Here is a 19,979-nt window from a genome sequence, read left to right as displayed (position 1 = left end):
CCTCAGCCTCCCTCCCAGTGGCTGCCCTCAGCCTCCCTCCCACTGCCATCCCTCAGCCTCCCTCCCAGTGCCATCCCTCTGTCTCCCTCCCAGTGCCATCCCTCTGACTCCCTCCCAGTGCCATCCCTCAGTCTCCCTCCCAGTGCCATCCCTCAGTCTCCCTCCCAGTGCCATCCCTCAGCCTCCCTCCCAGTGGCTGCCCTCAGCCTCCCTCCCAGTGCCATCCCTCAGCCTCCCTCCCAGTGGCTGCCCTCAGCCTCCCTCCCAGTGACATCTTTCAGTCTCCCAGCCGCTGAGACCCCAATCCCTCTACACGCGTACCAGTTCAGGTGATGGTTCTGCTGCTGCAGCTTGAAGTTCAAAAGACTCAGTCAAGCACACACAGCAACCTTGAGCATCATAGGCAGGTTCTGGAATCAACAGTATTCATGAAACTGACACCCTTGCTCAAAGGTAACACTTAATTGACTCAAAAAGTTATTAATATACGTTTGTATTTAACAATTCCGCAAATCGCTACCATTCCTTCAACTGCATGGGATGTTCACCTGGGAATAAGAGGTCTCTACCACAAGAGTAAAAATCCAACCCCATCTCACTTCAGCGCATAATTAACATAATCTGCATGGAATTGATTTCAGGCCAATGATTTAATCTAATGATTCGCATACAAATTATAAACCTCAGAGATGACTACCTTGTTTTATCAGTTTTTAGAAAAAGCCATGGATTTAAAGAGGCAGTTGCAGCATCGGATTCAAAACTAGGTGTGAGACAGAATGTCTCCGTGGTGTCCCTAACGTGCCATTGTTCCCCAGACCTAGAATACCTCAACGTGAAGTGTTGCCCCTTCTACCTCCCACTTGAATTCACCTCTGTACTCATCACAACAATCTACATCCCGCTCCAGGCGGAAGTGAAGAAAGCACTTGACGAACTGCATTCCACCATCAACAACCAAGAAACAAATCACCCGAAGCCCTGACAATCATGGCTGGAGACATCAACCAGGCCAACCTCAGGAAGTCCTACCCAAACTCCATCAACATATCTCCTGCTCCACCAGAGGCGCAAACACCCTGGACCACTGCTACATGAGCATCAAAGGAGCCGACCGCTCTATTTCCCGACCTCACTTCGGCAAATCCGACCACAAGTCGGTATTCCTACTTGTGGCTTACAAACAGCAACTCAAGTGTGCTGAGCCAGTCAAGAAAACCGTGCAGTGCTGGTCCAAGGAATCTGAGGACATCCTCCGCAACTGCTTGGAGTCTGTGGACTGGTCCATATTCAAGGCCACGGCAGCTAACCTGGACGGGTACGCAACCACCGTCACAGACTTCATCATAAGTGTGTCGAGGACGGTGTACTAAAGAAGACAATACGGGTATTCCCCAATCGAAAACCCTGGCTCAACCAAAAGGTTCATTCCCTGCTGAAGTTCTGGACGGAGGTGTTCAAGTCTGACGACCCACACCAGGTACAGAAAGTTATCAGGGATGCAAAAAGACAATACCGCATCAAACTAGAGTCCCAGGCCAACGACACTAACCCATGACTACTATGGCAGGGCCTGTACAAGATCACAGCCTATAAAGCAAGGCCAGGCAGAATATCTGGAGCTGGAGCATCCCTACTCGATGATCTGAACAAGTTCTATGCCCGCTTTGAGCAGTCAGCCAATGTATCAGTGCCACCCGCCCCAACAGGCCTGGACACTCCCATACCCACTATTACAGCCTCAGAGAGAAGAGCTGCCTTCTTGAAAGTGAATCTGCGGAAAGCGACGGGCCCCGACGGAGACCCTGGCAAGCACTCAGAGCCTGCGCAGACCACCTGGCAAGTGTGTTCGCAGATATCTTCACCACCTCACTCCTCTGCTCTGAGGTCCCCACCTTCTTCAAGAAGACAACCATAATACCAGTACCAAAGAAAAACAAGGTAGCCTGCCTCAACGACTACCGACCGGTGGCCCTAACGTCTGTTATCATGAAATGCTTTGAGCGGTTAGTCATGAGACGGATCAATGCCTGCCTCCCAGACAGTCTCGATCCACTGCAGTTTGCCTATCGCCGCAGCCGGTCCACAGCAGATGCTATCTCACTGGCTCTGCAATCTACACTCGAGCACCTTTACAACAAGGACACCTATGTAAGACTGCTGTTCATAGACTACAGCTCTGCCTTCAACACCATTATCCCAACAAGACTAATAACCAAACTCTGCAATCTTGGACTTGACCTCTCTCTGTGCAACTGGATCCTCGACTTCCTCACCAACAGACCGTAATCTGTCATGATAGGCAACAGCACCTCCTCCACAATAGTCCTCAACACCGGAGCTGCGCAAGGATGTGTGCTCAGCCCTCTACTGTACTCCCTATGCACACATGACTGTGTGGCAAGATTTAACTCCAACTCAATCTATAAGTTTGCGGATGATAAGACTGTGGTGGGCCGTACCTCAAACAACGACGAATCAGACTACAGAAGGGAAATAAATTACTTGGTTGCATGGTGTACCTAAAACAACTTCTCTCTAAATGTTGGAAAGACCAAGGAACTGATCATCGACTTCAGGAATCACAGCATGACACACACTCCCGTCTGCATCAATGGCTGCGAAGTGGAGATGGTCGATAGCTTTAAGTTCCTGGGGGTCACCATCACCAACAGTCTGTCCTGGTCCACTCACGTTGATGCAACAGTAAAGAAAGCTCAAAAACGTCTCTACTTCCTACGGAAGCTAAAGAAATTTGGCATGTCTGCATCAACTCTCACAAATTTCTACAGATGTGCGATAGAGAGCATCCTATCCGGCTGCATCACAGCCTGGTATGGCAACTGCTCGGTCCAAGATCGCAAGAAACTGCAGAGTGTGAACTCAGCCCATGCATCACACAAGCTTGCCACCCCCACATTGATTCTGTAAACACCTCCCGCTGCCTCAGGAAGGCAGACAGCATTATCAGAGACCCCTCCCACTCAGGCATTGCCTTATCCAGACCCTTCCATCAGGCAGAAGGTACAGAAGTCTGAAGACTCGCACATCCAAACATAGGAACAGCTTTTTCCCCACAGCTACAAGACTCCTCAACGACTCTCCCTCGGACTGATCTTTTCCCTGTAAGAACACTATTCACGACGCCCTATGCTGCTCCTTGCTCATGTATTTGCTTTGTTTGGCCCCTTGTTCTGCACTGTAACCAAACACTGTTTGTCGATGTACCATTTGTCAATGTTCTCTGTTGATTATTATTTTGTCTACTATGTACGTTCCCTCGGCCGCAGAAAAATACTTTTCACTGCACTTCGGTACATGTGACAATAAATCAAATCAAATCAAATCAAATCAAAAGAAGAGAATACTAATGAACAATTGTTTTCAAACTGAAGGAGGTCGATTTTAGGACCACTCCTTTTGATATATATCAATGCGCTGGAACTGAACATCATTTCATGGTTTGCAGATGAGGCACTGACATATAGCACACAGTGAGGAAGATGTTGGCAGACCTCAGGGGGATATGGGCTGGTACAATGGGCAGAGGATTGATAGATTAAATATAATGCAGAGAAGAAGTGTGCAGTGTTACGCTTTGGAAGGACTAGCGAGGAATGGCGGTTTCACCTAAATGGTACAATTTTAAAGAGGATAGAGGAACAGAGAGGCCTGGAGATTTACACACTCACACAAATCTCTGAAAAGGCAAGTTGATGAAGCTGTTTTAAAAAAAAACTGAAGCATCCTTTACTTCATGAATAAGTTTGTACTTAATGTACGATAAATGACCACTAAAGCGAGGTTGTAGTCCAACTGAAGGCTTTAATAAGCTAGATGTTTCCCCCAGCAGCTCAGGTACAGAAAGAAGGCTGCGGGGACGGCACGGGCTCTTATACCCCGCCTTGCAGGGTGGAGCTACCATACAGCTTGACCAATGGAAACATACAATATCTACCAATGGTGTTCCAGCATTACCAGGTACCGTAATACCTCTACACAGACTACCACATTCACCCCCTGTTAAAAAAGAGTCCGGCGGGGGTGGTGGCTTGATATTACAACACGGTAACGTGGTAGAAATTATAGTTATGGAGGTACCGTAATACCTCCGTACAGCGTTTTGTAACTATTTACAGATTCAAAATTAAGTATACACTTTAAAATGAAGTAATCAGTCGATCGGGGGCCCTGGTCGTCCTCTGTGATCGTCACAGCTTCGGTGGTGACGCCGGTGGAGGCTCGGGCGTCTGTAACTCCGGGATCGTGGCCTTGATTTCTGTAGCAGCTTCAACACCCCTAGACGACGCTGGTGGGGAAAATGGTTGACCTGGGAAGGGAGCGTCTGCGGGGTGCGTCGGTGGGTGGGGGGGCCTAGACGGGGCCGGCGGAAGGAACGATCCTCCTGTAAGGTGCACCAGTCGGAGGGAAGGTGGGACTGGTGCCTGGGGTGTGCGTGGGGATCCGGCGGGCGCCAGGTCTCATAGGGAGACCGTATCTTGTCGGCCGTCGGGGTACGCCACTGGGGGTTAGCGTGGAGAAGATGGAGCCTCTCGACCAACGGGTCCGACTTGTGCGCCCGCACGTGTTTTCGGAGCAGGATGGGTCCGGGAGCTGCCAGCCAGGTCGGGAGCGAGGTCCCAGAGGAGGACTTCCTGGGGAAGACAAGGAGACGTTCGTGAGGTGTTTGGTTGGTCGCGGTACAAAGCAGTGACCGGATGGAGTGGAGGGCATCCGGGAGGACTTCCTGCCAGCGGGAGACTGGGAGATTCCTGGACCGTAGGGCCAGTAGGACGGTCTTCCAGACCGTTCCGTTCTCCTTCTCTACCTGTCCATTACCCCGGGGGTTGTAACTGGTCGTCCTGCTCGAGGCGATGCCCTTGCTGAGCAGGAATTCACGCAGTTCGTCGCTCATAATGGAGGACCCCCTATCACTGTGTATGTAAGCGGGGAACCCGAACAGTGTAAAGATGCTATGGAGGGCCTTGATGATGGTTGCGGTCATGTCGGGGCAGGGGATGGCGAATGGGAACCGGGAGTACTCGTCAATCATGTTCAGGAAGTACGTGTTGCGGTCGGTGGAGGGGAGGGGGCCTTTGAAGTCCATGCGGAGGCATTCAAAGGGACGGGAAGTCTCTATCAGGTACGCTTTCTCTGGCCGGTAGAAGTGCGGTTTGCACTCCGCGCAGATTTGGCAGTTCTTGGTGACTGACCTGACCTCCTCGATGGAGCAGGGCAGGTTGCGGGTCTTGATAAAGTGGAAAAAGCGAGTGACCCCCGGGTGGCAGAGGTCCTCGTGGAGGGCTCGGAGGCAGTCCACTTGTGCGATGGCATATGTGCCGCGGGACAGGGCCTCAGGAGGCTCGTTTAGCTTCCCGGGACGATACAAGATTTTGTAGTTGTAGGTGGAGAGTTCGATCCTCCACCGCAAGATCTTATCGTTTTTTATCTTGCCCCACTGTGCATTATCGAACATGAAGGCGACTGACCGTTGGTCAGTGAGGAGAGTGAATCTCCTGCCGGCCAGGTAATGCCTCCAATGTCGCACAGCTTCTACTATGGCCTGGGCCTCCTTTTCGACTGAGGAGTGGCAGATTTCGGAAGCATGGAGGGTCCTGGAGAAGGAGACCACGGGTCTGCCCACTTGGTTGAGGGTGGCGGCCAGAGCTACGTCAGACGCGTCGCTCTCGATCTGGAAGGGAAGGGACTCGTCCATGGCGCGCATCGTGGCCTTTGCAATGTCTGCTTTGATGCGGCTGAAGGCCTGGCAGGCCTCTATCGACAGGGGAAACATTGTGGATTGGATCAGGGGACGGGCCTTGTCCGCATAGTTGGGAACCCACTGGGCATAGTAAGAGGAAAACCCTAGGCAGCGTTTCAGGGCCTAGGAGCAGTGAGGGAGGGGGAACTCCATAAGGGGATGCATGCGTTCAGGATCGGGGCCTATAACTCCATTTCGCACTACGTAGTCGAGGATGGCTAGGCGGTCGGTGCTAAACACGTATTTATCCTTGTTATACGTAAGATTAAGGATCTTTGCGGTCTGGAAGAATTTTCGGAGGTTGGTGTCGTGGTCCTGCTGGTCATGGCCGCAGATGGTGACATTATCGAGATACGGGAATGTTGCCCGTAAACTGTACCGGTCAACCATTCGGCCCATCTCGCGCTGGAAGACCGAGATCCCGTTAGTGACACCGAAGGGAACCCTTAAGAAGTGGTAGAGCCGCACATCTGCCTCGAAGGCAGTGTATTTGCGGTCACTAGTCCGGATGGGGAGCTGGTGGTAGGCAGACGTAAGATCCACCGTGGAGAAGACCTTGTAATGCGCGATATGCGGGGGAGAGGGTACGCGTCCAGCTGCGTAAACCTGTTGATGGTCTGACTGTAGTCGATGACCATTCTATGCTTCTCCCCGGTCTTTCCCACCACTACTTGAGCTCTCCAGGGACTGTTGCTAGCTTCAATGACTCCTTCCCTCAGTAGCCTTTGGACCTCTGACCTAATAAAGATCCGATCCTGGGCACTGTACCGTCTGCTCCGGGTGGCGACGGGTTTGCAATCCGGGGTGAGGTTCGCAAACAGGGAAGGCGGATCGACCTTGCGGGTCGCGAGGCCGCAGACAGTGAAGGGGGGGTATAGGGCCGCCAAATTTGAAAGTTAGACTTTGGAGATTACACTGGAAGTCTAAACCTAGGAGTGTGGCAGCGCAGAGGTGGGGAAGGACGTAGAGCCGGTAATTTTTAAATTCCCTTCCTTGGACCATGAGGTTTGCTACACAAAACCCCTTTATCTCTACTGAGTGGGAACCGGAGGCTAGGAGAGAACAGCGCCTTACCGTGTCGGGGTGTATGAAGCTCTCCGTGCTCCCAGAGTCGATTAAGCAGGACGTCGCGTGCCCGTTGATTAGTACTGTTGTTGTAGCAGTTGAGAGTGTTCAACGCCGGGACCGGTCCAGGGTCACTGAGGCTAATCGCAGCAGTTGAGTGTTCTCTTCGGGCGGTGTGTGGTCAGCCGAGTTGGGGTCCTGGGAGTCCACCCAAGATGGCAGCTCCCATTGGTCGTACATGGCTGGGGGTGCACAAAATGGCGGCACCCATCCATCGAACGGGGCATCCGCGGGATAAGATGGCGGTGCCCGGGGGCCACACATGGCCCTGGAGGAGGAAGATGGCGGCGCCCGCTGGCTGCATGGGGACCGTGGAGAGGTTTGTGGTGGCAGTCCGCATTCACCACAAGGGAGCGTGGCGACCGCACGGGCCTGGCATACCACCACGAAGTGGCCCTTTTTACCGCATCCCTTGCAGGTGGATGCGCAGGCCAGGCAGCGCTGCCGGGGGTGCTTGGCCTGCCCGCAAAAGTAGCAGCGGGTCCCTCCCGGGGTTGCCAGGCCGCCTTGCAGCACAAGCTTGTGGGGGGATGGGAGATGTCTCGGGGTCAGCTGCGGTCGGGAACGTAAGCGCGGGCGTTTCGGGAGGCCACATCCAGGGAGCCTGCAAGGGCCCATGCCTCCTTGAGGCCTAGGGTGTCTTTTTCCAGCAATCGCTGGCGGGTCTGGGAGGACAGCATACCTGCTACAAAAGCGTCCCGGATCAAGAGTTCTGTGTGGTCCCTCGCCGAAACCTGCGGGTAGCTGCAGTTTCTCCCCAACGCCAGGAGTGCACGGTAGAATTCTTCCAGCGATTCCCCTGGGATTTGCCGCCCCGTTGCTAGCAGATTTCGGGCGTAGACCTGGTTTACCGGGTGAATATAATATCCTTTTAGCAGCTCCATTGCTGCATCGAAGTCGTCCGCGTCCTCGATGAGGGTGTAAATTTCCCGGCTCACCTCAAGTGCAATTTCTGTTCTCCCGTGGGTGTGTTTTCGGCCGTTCCGAGATCTCCTTTAAAACACGCCAGCCAGTGTTTGAAGGTTGCCGCTGAGTTCGCCGCGTGGGGGCTGAGTTGCAGACATTCCGGCTTGATTCTGAGCTCCATCCTTTTAAATCTAGCGCCACATGGACAGTGACCCAGAGTCGGGATCGAACCTGGGACCTCGGTGCCATGAGCCAGAGTGCTCACCACTGCGCCACCGTGCTGCCTGAAATTTTCAAAGTTATGAGGAGTTTTGACAGGGTAGTTGTGGAGAAGCGGTTTGGTCTGGCAGGAGGATTGGTCACCAAAGAGAACTGGATCTCCACTTAGGGGAATATTTGCAGGGCTCTGGAAAAAGAGCAGGAGAGTGAGGCTAATTGGCAACTCAAGAGGGCTGGCCCAGGCAGGATGCATCGAATGGCCTGTTTCTGACCATCTATGCTAAATGACTGTGGGTGCTCACAAATACCATCGGGTCATTTTATTTACCATTTGTCACTCCACATTGAAAAAAGGTACTTTCTATTATTGACTACCCAATTGGAACCATTTCCAGGCTGAATTCCATGCCATATTTCATGCAACTTCATGAAGTAGCTAAGAATAACATTTCCGCAATCCAAGCTGTCAGCCCACATTCCCTGGCAGCCCAGCTCTCTATAAGCTGTAATCAATGGAAAGCTCACCAGTGCTCAGAAATGGTAACATTAAAATAATGTTTTTTTTAATTGTTCATTTCTTAGGGGATGAGGACTTCGCTGGCTAGGCCAGCATTTGCTGCCTATCCCTAATTGCCCTTGAGAAGGTGGTGGTGAGCTGCCTACTACTGATGTGACTACTTTAACATTTGTTTTGAAGTTTGAAGTGCAAACACTGAAGATGTTTGGCTAAGTGACCATCTCTTTGGAATCAAACCACAGAGGAAAATAATATGTTATTCCACCTGTCTTCGACCTATTTAATTTTATACGGTTCACTTTAACCCTTCCAACAATGAAATGTTTACTTGAGATTTCTAACAGATGAGTGTCACTATATTCAGACATTATTAAGTTACTGCAGATGCTGGAAGTCTGAAATCGAAACAGAAAATACTGGAAATGCTCAAAAAGACAGGCAGCATTTGTGAAGAAAGAACAAGGGAGGGATTTCTCACGCATTCCGCTCCTTCTTTCATGGTGGTGGAGGCAGCCCACCATTAGCCAACGATGGGGTCTTCTGGTCCCGCCGCTGAGAAACCTGCGACGGGTGCGCCGTCGGCGGGATCTTGAGCGGCCAGGAAATGCCGGCCACAGAGTTAAGGTTGCCCAACGATGTGCAGGTTAGGTAGGCTTACGGGGATGAGGGGGCCTGGGTAGTGTGCTCTTGCAGAGGGTCGGTGCAGACCCGATGGGCCGAATGGCCTCCTTCTGCACTGCAACAATTCTCTGCTTCTATGGTTTCAGGGTGATGACCTTTCATCTGATAAAAGATGAAAGAAAAGAAAATGGTATGCAATGACAGCGGGAGTAGAATTAGTATTTAAAATGTACAAATTATACTTTGGTGTTTATTTTCGTGTTTTGGGGTTAATGGTACAGTAAAAGTTGGTGACATGTAAATTGCTTTATTTCTGTAATATCAGAATTTGTTTCAACATTACAGTGCAATATCCGAATTGAGAACTGAATTTCCCTCCCAGCACTGACTGTCAATTTAGCAACAAAATCAATAATATCTGTTGGGTGGAATTTATTTAATCATGATGCATTTGTCAAGCCATTATGAGTTACCATATCAGTCTATTTATGGATACAAATTGTACTCCATCAGTTTTCAGAATATATCCTCCACATTTACATAACTTATTGCCTAATCAATTTAATGGGAGTACAAACATTTGGGAGGGATGGTTACCAGATAATAAATTGATTGAATAATGTGAGACAGTGGGAGAAGATGGTTTTATTTGTAACATATATCAGAACACAGAATTAATGTATAATACACTCCTTGTTGGAAAATTCGGGGGCTTGTCAATGCCTTCTAATTCAGTGATAAAACTTTCATTATCTGTATATGGACCAAGAATGTCCTATTGTGAATCCAATCCAGTTAACTGGAATAATGTGTTACATTTATGAAAGTTAAACCACTGTGAGTCACTGTCGAATTTGTCACCAATGAGGATTTTATTTGAATTCAGGTTAAACCACTTCAGCATTCAAAAGTTAATGGAAATGTCAAATAGTCATTCAGACTCGAAACATTAGCTCCCTTTTCTCTCCACAGATGCTTTCAGACATGCTGAGATTGTCCGGTATTTTCTGTTTTTGTAATGGAAATGAAACCCTTCTGGTTTAACCAGTTTTTAAGTGCATTGCTAGCAGTGTTTATACAGTTATAGCGAGATTAGACTGCCTACAAAACCTGGATTGCCACTGCACATGTGTAAGTTGTGAGTGTTTACATAGATTCAGTCATGCTCACAGTGCTGGAGCAAAGGTTGGATTGGTTTATTGTCATGTGTGCAAAGGTACAGTGAAAAGTATTGTTCTGCGTGCAGCTCAAACAGATCATTCCGTACATGAAAAGAAAACACACAATAGGGCAAACATAAAATAAACAATGTAAATATTTAGAACAGGCATCGGGTGAAGCATACAGGAGTGTAGTACTACTCAGTGGAGATCAGATCAGTCCATAAGTCCATCAGTCCATAAAAGGGTCGTTTAGGAGTCTGGTAACAGCGGGGAAGAAGCTGTTTTTGAATCTGTTAGTGCGTGTTCTCAGACTTTTGTATCTCCTGCCCGATCGAATAAGTTGGAAGAGTGAGTCCGCCGGGTTGGAGGGGTCTTTGATTATGCTGCCTGCTTTCCCAAGGCAGCAGGAGGTGTAGACAGAGTCAAAGGATGGGAGGTAGATTTGTGTGATGGACTGGGCGGTATTCACAACTCTCTGTAGTTTCTTATGGTCTTGGGCCGAGCAGTTGCCATAGCAGGATGTGATGCAGCCAGATAGGATGCTTTCTATGGTGCACCTGTAAAAGTTGGTAAGAGTCAATGTGGACATGCTTATCGTGTTGGGTGCTCTGCTACACAGACGAACCAACACGGTTGCAGATGGTACATTTCTGTTTTATTACTATCAATAACAACATCTGTAAACTTGTTACTGTGGTTCGTTCATTGCCCTTTAACCTGTGGACTCAGCCCTAACACTATCTTGGAGAGGCACTCAGCACATGGTGAATGTCTGAGTGGCTTGCTGTGAGCTCTGTGCCCTGAGCTGTCTCCTGCTGGAATGAACGGGAACTGTGGTGTTCCCCGTTTTATAGTGCGTGTGCCCTTGCTTGTGATTGGCTGTGATGTTGCGTGTGTGTTGATTGGTCCGTTGATCTGTCCATCAGTGTGTATGTGTGTTTGCACCATGATGTTTATCTGAATATCATGACATCCCCTTTTTTGCAAAAATATGTACCTATGTGTTAATTAATATAGATGTGTACTGAGTGCAGCTGAATGTGTGTGTGTGCAATATCTACAACATGTACATGAGGCTAAACTATATACATAGGAAGGTGTCAGGTGCAACATAGCAATGAGGTTGTACCATAAACAAAACAAGTGTAAACATCAAGCATCAAAACAAACTCCTGTAACGACAAAAAGAGAAACATATTAACATTGTGGCATAAAACTTCAGTGAGTCCAATGTTCAAAAAGGCTCATAAGTCCAGCCTAGTAGGTGGGCGACGAATTCGGGTTGACCGCCTCAAGGGTGGGTCAGGATCCACCGGCTGAGGAATGGGTCTGGCCACAGGCGACAGAGGAATGGGGAGTGTGGCAGGAAGCACAACAAAGTCGACATCAGGAACAACAGGAGGGCGTGGCACCGGTGTATGATCACGTACCGAGCGCGGAAGCAGACGAAGAGCCCGGCGATTGCGCCGGCGAATGGAGCCATCAGGCATGCGAACAAGGAACGAGCGGGGAGCCACGCATCGGAGAACTTCGGCAGCTGCCGACCAGCCACCCTCTGGTAGGTGGATGCGGACGTTGTCTCCAGGCGCCAAGGCAGGAAGATCAGTTGCCCGAGTGTCATGTGCCACCTTCTGCTGAGCACGCTGCTGTCCCATCCTTTGCAGTACTGGAGCATAGTCGGGTGTAGGAACAAGAATGGATGGCACAGTGGTCCTGAGGGCACGACTCATCAACAGCTGGGCTGGTGAGAGGCCAGTGGCTAGTGGGGCCGAGCGATAGGCCAGCAGGGCTAAACAGAAGTCAGATTCGGCATCAGCAGCCTTGCAGAGGAGTCGCTTGACGATATGAACGCCCTTTTCCGCCTTGCCATTTGACTGGGAATGCAGAAGGCTGGACGTCACGTGTGTGAAGCCATACGAAGCAGCAAAAGAAGACCATTCTTGGCTTGCAAAACAGGGCCCATTGTCCGACATGACAGTAAGCGGAATGCCATGGCGAGCGAAGGTGTCTTTGCATGCCCTGATGACAGCGGACGATGTCAAATCGTGCAGGCGTATGACCTCTGGATAATTCGAAAAGTAATCTATGATGATGACGTAGTCCCTGCCAAGCGCTTGAAAAAAGTCCACACCCACCTTCGCCCAGGGGGACGTCACCAACTCATGGGGCTGAAGCGTCTCAGGGGGCTGCGCTGGCTGAAACCTTTGGCAGGTGGGACAGTTGAGCACCATGTTGGCAATGTCATCGCTGATGCCCGGCCAGTAGACAGCTTCTCGGGCCCTCCGCCTGCACTTCTCAACCCCGAGATGGCCTTCGTGTAGTTGGTCGAGGACCAGCCTGTGCATGCTGTGTGGAATCACAATCCGGTCCAACTTTAGGAGGACACTGTCAATGACGGCCAAGTTGTCCCGGACATTGTAGAATTGTGGGCACTGTCCTTTGAGCCACCCTCCCGTCATGTGAGTCAGAAACATTAGGGACCTTCAAGCAGCTATTGGATAGGTACATGGATTACGGTAAAATGATATAGTGTAGATTTCTTTGTTCTTAAGGGCAGCACGGTAGCATTGTGGATAGCACAATTGCTTCACAGCTCCAGGGTCCCAGGTTCAATTCGGCTTGGACCACTGTCTGTGCGGAGTCTGCACATCCTCCCCGTGTCTGCGTGGGTTTCCTCCGGGTGCTCCGGTTTCCTCCCACAGTCCAAAGATGTGCAGGTTAGGTGGACTGGCCATGATAAATTGCCCTTAGTGTCCAAAATTGCCCTTGGTGTTGGGTGGAGGTGTTGAGTTTGGGTAGGGTGCTCTTTCCAAGAGCCGGTGCAGACTCAAAGGGCCGAATGGCCTCCTTCTGCACTGTAAATTCAATGATAATCTATGATTAATCTAGGACAAATGTTTGGCACAACATCGTGGGCTGAAGGGCCTGTTCTGTGCTGTATTTTCTATGTTCTATGTTCTATGTGGCGCATCACACTTTGTAGAAGGGGGTCAGCCGCAGTCTCCCGGCGAATACGGGCCAGACTTGAATCATCAGCTGGCAGATTGGCCGATGTGAAGGCCACATGTGCTTCGACCTGACCAACGAACCCCTCCGAATCGGATGGTGTGCTCACTGCTCTGGATAGGGCATCCGCGATGATGAGGTCCTTTCCCGGGGTGTAGACCAGTTGGAAGTCGTACCTCCGGAGCTTGAGCAGAATGCGCTGGAGGCGAGGGGTCATCTCATTCAGGTCCTTTTGTATGATGCTGATCAGGGAGCGATGGTCGGTTTCCACGGTGAACTGAGGGAGACCATACACGTAGTCGTGGAACTTATCTATGCCGGTTAACAAACCCAGGCACTCCTTCTTGATCTGCGCATAGCGCTGTTCTGTGGGGGTCATGGCCCGCGAAGCATAGGCGACCGGGGCCCATGATGCAGTGTCATGCCGTTGCAGGAGTACCGCCCCAATGCTGAACTGGCTGGCATCAGTCGAGATCTACGTATCTCGAGAGGTGTCGAAGAACGCCAATACCGGGGCGGTGGTGAGCTTAATCTTGAGCTCCTTCCATTCCTTCTGGTGTGCGGGCAGCCACTGGAACTCCGTGGTCTTCTTCACTAGGTGGCGAAGAGCCGTTGTGTGGGAGGCAAGGTTGGGAATGAACTTCCCCAGGATGTTGACCATCCCGAGAAAGCGTAGCACTGCTTTCTTATCTGTCGGCTGCGGAATGGCTGTAATGGCGCTCACTTTGTCTGCATCCAGACGCACTCCTGACCGGGATATGTGGTCCCCCAGAAACTTTAGCTCAGTTCGGCCAAAAGAACACTTGGCTCGGTTGAGGCGCAGGCCGTGTTCTCGTATCCGAGCAAAGCACGCTGGAGACGACTGATGTGCTCCTGTGGTGTGGTGGACCAGATGATGACGTTGTCAACATAGACGCGCACCCCTTCGATGCCCTCCATCATCTGTTCCATGATTCTGTGAAATACCTCGGATGCCGAGATGATGCCAAACGGCATTCTGTTGTAGCAGTACCTGCCAAAGGGAGTGTTGAAGATGCACAGCTTCCTGCTGCACTGATCCAGTTGAATCTGCCAAAAACCCTTCGAGGCATCAAGCTTTGTAAAAATTTTAGCCCGGGCCATTTCCCTCGTGATCTCTTCCCGTTTGGGTATGGGGTAGTGTTCCCTCATGACGTTGTTGTTTAGGTCTTTCAGGTCGATGCAGATCCGGAGTTCGCCAGAGGGCTTTTTTACGCACACCATGGAGCTGACCCATGGCATGGGCTCCGTGACCCGGGAAAGCACTCCTTGGTCCTGGAGATCCTGCAGCTGCTGCTTGAGGCGATCCTTGAGTGGCGCTGGGACTCTACGAGGTGCGTGAATGACCGGGGTGGCGTCCGGTTTGAGCCGTATTCTGTAAGTGTAGGGCAGTGTGCCCATGCCGTCGAATGCCTCCTGGTTGTGGACGAGGAGCGAGTGGAGCTGTGCCCTAAATTCTGCATCCGGGAAGTCTGACGTGCCTTCTGGAGACAGAGCGTGTACCCGCTGAACGAGGTGGAGAATCTTGCACGCCTGTGCGCCTAGCAGGGAGTCCTTCGATGATCCAACTATCTCAAAGGACAGTGATGCTGTGTATGCAGTGTGTGTCACCTGGAGCTGGCAGGATCCCATGGCCGGGATAGCGTTTCCGTTGTAGTCGACCATCTTACAACGGGATGGCCAAATCGGTGGTCTGACCTTCAAGGCGTAGAAGGCTGACCATGCAATAAGGTTGGTGGAGGCACCAGTGTCTAAACGGTATGTGATTGGTGATCGGTTGACCATTAGGATGGCACACCATTCATCACCCGGACTGACACTGTCCACTGGCATCGGCTGGTGTGTCCTGCTTGGGGACATCCAATTCCTGTCTATGACCGCAACGCGGAAGGCTTCCGGGTCGTCTGAATCACCGGTTTGTATATCGTCAGGGTATGACACAGTGTATGGAGGCTGAATGGTCCGCACGTCCCTGCGAGGCTGGCGGAATTGGGGAGCATTGGCAGGTTGAGCTGCTCGACAGCAGGCAGCGTAGTGGCCCATCTTGCCACAGCGGAGGCATTGTCGGTTCTTTGCTGGACATTGCCGCTTTAAATGTGCAGATCCACAGATGCCGCACGTCGTGACGTCATGGCGTTCATTGCGCCATCGCGCATGCGCAGTTCGGTCCTGCGTAGAGCACATCTGCGCATCACGTCCCTCTGCGTTGACGTGTCTTTTGGCGCGTACAAGCGCGGGAGGCCGCGGAAAACGCGCAAAATGGCCACCCTCGTCCGGGCCACGGGCCGGGAGGAATTTGATCGCCTGGACCCGCTCGGCCTCGTAGGACCCCAGCCTTGCCGATTCGGCCGCGTAGGCCCCTGCCGTGCCGATTCGGCCGCGTAGGACCCCTGCCGTGCCGATTCGGCCGCGTAGGACCCCTGCCGTGCCGATTCGGCCGCGTAGGACCCCTGCCGTGCCGATTCGGCCGCGTAGGACCCCTGCCGTGCCGATTCGGCCGCGTAGGACCCCAGCCTTGCTGATTCGGCCGCGTAGGACCCCTGCCGTGCCGATTCGGCCGCGTAGGACCCCAGCCTTGCTGATTCGGCCGCGTAGGACCCCTGCCGTGCCGATTCGGCCGTGTAGGACCCCTGCCGTGCCGATTCGGCCGCCTGAAATTGGGAGTAGTGGCTGGTCGCGTTTTCATGGAGGACGCAGGCTTCGATGGCAGTGGCTAGGGTGAGGCTTTTAATTTTGAGGAGCTGCTGGCATAGGGCGTCCGAGGTGACCCCAAAGACTATCTGGTCCCGAATCATGGAATCGGAGGTGGCCTGGTAACCGCAGGACTGCGCAAGGATACGGAGGTGTGTTAGGAAAGTTGAAAAGGCTCATCTTTACCCTGCAGGCGCTGCTGGAAGAGGTACCTCTCGTAACTCTCATTTACCTCGACGCTGAAGTGTTGCTCGAGTTTAAGAAGGACCGTCTTGTACTACGTCTTGTCCTCACCTTCCGCGAACACCAGGGAGTTGTAGATGTGGATGGCGTGTTGCCCTGCCGTGGAGAGGAAAAGGGCGATTTTCCTGGTGTCTGAAGCATTCTCCCTTTCTGTGGCTTCCAGGAAGAACTGGAAGCACTGTTTAAACAGCTTCCAGTTGACGCCGAGGTTTCCAGCGATTTGGAGCGGCTGCGGCGGGCTGATGGTGTCCATGGCGCAGGATGGCGGATTCCTGAAGATGTGTAGGCAGGTCTCACAGTTGCTGGATTCCAATCCTGGTACTATGTTGTGTTGGGTACTCTGCTACACAGACAAACCAACATGGTTGCAGATGGTGCAACTGTTTTATTACTATCAATAACAACATCTGTAAACTTGTTACTGTGGTTCGTTCATTACCCTTTAAACTGTGGACCCAACCCTAACACTATCTTAGAGAGGCACTCAGTACATGGTGTATGTCTGAGTGGCACGCTGTGAGCTCTGTGCCCTGAGCTGTCTCCTGCTGGAATGAGCGGGAACTGTGGTGTTCCCCGTTTTATAGTGCGTGTGCCCTTGCTTGCGATTGGCTGTGATGTTGCATGTGTGTTGATTGGTCCGTTGATCTGTCCATCAGTGTGTGTGTGTGTTTGCACCATGATGCTTATCTGAATATCATGACAATGCTGAATTTCCTTAGTTTCCTTGATTTCTCGAGGAATTAAGGGCTATGGAGAGAGCGTGGGTAAATGGAGTTGAAATCAGCCATGATTGAATGGTGGAGTGGACTCGATGGGCCGAATGGCCTTACTTCCGCTTCTATGTCTTATGGTCTTAAGGGGCCAAATAAAGCAAATACATGAGTAAATACACGGTTTCGGACATCGTGAATTTAAATCTTACAGGGAGCAGATCAGTCCGAGGGAGAGCCTGGTAGCTGTGGGGAAATGAAATGAAATGAAAATTGTTTATTGTCACAAGTAGGCTTCAAATGAAGTTACTGTGAAAAGCCCCTAGTTGCCACATTCCGGCGCCTGTTCGGGGAGGCTGGTACGGGAATTGAACTGCGCTGCTGGCCTGCCTTGGTCTGCTTTAAAAGCCAGCTGTTTAGCCCTGTGCTAAACCAGCCCCTTTCGAAGCTGGGAAGAAGCTGTTCCCATGTCCGGATGTGCGGGTCTTCAGACCTCTGTCTCTATTGCCTGATGGAAGGGTCTGGAAGAAGGCAAAGCCTGGATGGGAGGGGTCTCTGATAATGCTGTCTGCCTTCCTGAGGCAGCGGGAGGAGTAGACAGAATCAACGTGCGGATGGCAAGCCTGTGTGATGCATTGGGTTGAGTTCACCACACTGCAGTTTCTTGTGATCTTGGGCCGAGCAGTTGCCATACCAGGCTGTGATGCAGCCGGATAGGATGCTCTCTATCGCACATCTGTAGAGGTTTGTGAGAGTCGATGCAGGCATGCAAATTTCTTTAGTTTCAAGACTGCACCTACCCTCCGAAAGAGCACCCCACTTAGGCCCATGCCCCACTCTATCCCTGCAACCCAGTAACCCCACCTAACCTTTTTGGACACTCAGCGACAATTTAGCATGGCCAATCCACCTAACCTATACTTACACGCAGACACAGGGAGAACGTGCAGTCTCCGCACAGACAGTGACCCAGTGGGGAATCGAACTTGGGACCCTGGCGCTCTGAAGCCACAGTGCTATCCACTTGTGCTGCCATGCTGCCCAAGGTATATCTACGCCCCTTGAACATTATCATTTACAGGTTTGATATTCATATCTCCTTGTGGTCTCTTTGTGTCCTCCTGATGTGGACTTAATCCAACTTTCTAATTCCTCCTTAGGCATCCAAAGTATCTGATATACATAATGTAATAACCAGAAAAGTCACTGACACCCATCCTACCTGAGGCATCTCCAGGACCTTCTAGGCTAAAGGGATCACTGTGCACAGAGGTTAGCACTGCTGCCTCACAGCGCCAGGGACCCGGGTTTGATTCCGACCTTGGGTGACTGTGTGGAATTAGTGCATTCTCCCCTTGTCTGCTTGAGTTTCCTCCAGGTGCTCTTGTTTCCTCCCACAGTCCAAACTTGTGCAGGTTAGGTGGATTGGCCATGATAAATTGCCCTTAGTGACCAAAAAGGTTAGGAGGGGTTATTGGGTTACAGGGATAGGGTGGAAGTGAGGGTCAGTGGGTCAGTGCAGACTCGATGGGCCGAATGGCCTCCTTCTATACTGTATGTTTCATGTTATATATAGGAACATATAATACATGCTGTGTTTTTTATTTTTTATTGGTTCCAATTAAGGGGTAATTTAACGTGGCCAATCCACCTACCCTGCACGTCTTTGGCTTGTGGGGGTGAGACCCTTGCAGACATGTGCAATCTCCAAATGGATAGTGACCCGGGGCCGGGATTGAACCTGGGTCATCGGTGCCGTGAGGCAGCAGTGCTAACCACTGCACCACTATGCCGCCCCATACTTGTTGTGTTTTATACAAGAGTACAAAATGTTAGAAAACACATTTAGATTGCCCCTGTGGGTTTTTGTGCAATGTTAGTACGAATACCTCACACAGCCTTTTTGATGAAACTGAATTCCATTGCAGTACACGACTGAATCTTTTATTGATTCAGAATGCAAACTCCAAAATCCCCCAATATGAAGAGGAGTAAGGCAAAATTGTCCACTGCCACTTATTTTATTCAGTATCTTCAATAATGATGAGTATATGATACTTTAAGAATAAATTTCAGAGCATCAGTTATAGCCATTTAGAAAAGAAATGCAACATTCCTTTTTCAGTAGTATTATATTCTTGCTATTCTCCCCAGGGATTTAGAATAGACTTTACAAAATACTATTCTCAACACAGAATTACATACAACAGGAGTCCATTTCAGAGACCTGGGCACACATTAGGCATTTGTGCACAGACCAGTAAAACCTGTATAATTAACTGTCCATAATGATTGATAAACGGGGAATCAGGCAGGCCATCAGTCCTCACAGCGTACTTGAATTCCTGCTAAGTCCTCCATTGCACTGGGCATAAAAATTAACACCATTGTCTTACAACTGTAGGCTAACCAAATTGAGTCCAGTGATTGATATTCCAAACTACAGAATTATTTTACACAACTCAAAGGGGGATCTCAAGCGCATGGATTGTGCCATTGTTGGCTTCATATCAGTACCTGGGAGTCCTTGATGTCAGCTGCAACTTTGAAGCGGCCTTTAAGAACCCTGTTGAAGTAAAGGCAAAAAGAACACATTGATGTCTTTGAAGGCAGAGAATGACTAAAGTACTAATGCAGTCAATACTTCAACCAACTGTCCAAATAATGCTCCTTCATGGTTGCAAGCCTCTAGGTGTCCTTTGGTTCTTATACAAGATCTAAACAAAATGTGGAGTGGATTTGTGGTTTAATGGGAGGACAGTTATGGCGAGATTCTGCCATTAAGCATGTTTTTTGTGGGGGTGTCATCTCACGGTAGTAAGTCCCTGGCTCAGTAATAAAATCACATCAGTAATAAAATGGTTGCATTTGCTGCCACTGCAGAGGGCGCATTCACTGGATGTGCAGTCACAGTGCCTGTGACATAATTCAGCCACAGGTAGCTGCCTGCATCAAAGAATAGGATGATCCATAGTATTGAGTCACGTAAAGACATTTAA

At 50.6% G+C, this 19,979-nt stretch overlaps 1 protein-coding gene across 4 annotated transcripts in view; it reads right to left on the bottom strand.

The window, feature by feature from the left end:
- sptssb (serine palmitoyltransferase, small subunit B) overlaps window positions 1–19,979 on the bottom strand; it is a 73,262-nt gene that overhangs the window by 11,877 nt on the left and 41,406 nt on the right. For 3 of the 4 annotated variants that reach the window (XM_072474455.1, XM_072474453.1, XM_072474454.1), the window contains one exon: window positions 19,498–19,546. The exons of the other annotated variant lie outside the window; for it this stretch is intronic. The gene's annotated coding sequence lies outside the window, so the exon portion shown is untranslated. The remainder of the gene's footprint in view (window positions 1–19,497; window positions 19,547–19,979) is intronic. 4 annotated transcript variants of the gene reach the window in all.

The sequence above is a fragment of the Scyliorhinus torazame genome, chromosome 14 (assembly GCF_047496885.1).
Source record: "Scyliorhinus torazame isolate Kashiwa2021f chromosome 14, sScyTor2.1, whole genome shotgun sequence".
In the NCBI taxonomy this organism is placed as follows: Eukaryota; Metazoa; Chordata; class Chondrichthyes; order Carcharhiniformes; family Scyliorhinidae; genus Scyliorhinus; species Scyliorhinus torazame.
This window is presented reverse-complemented; position numbering and strand designations above follow the sequence as displayed.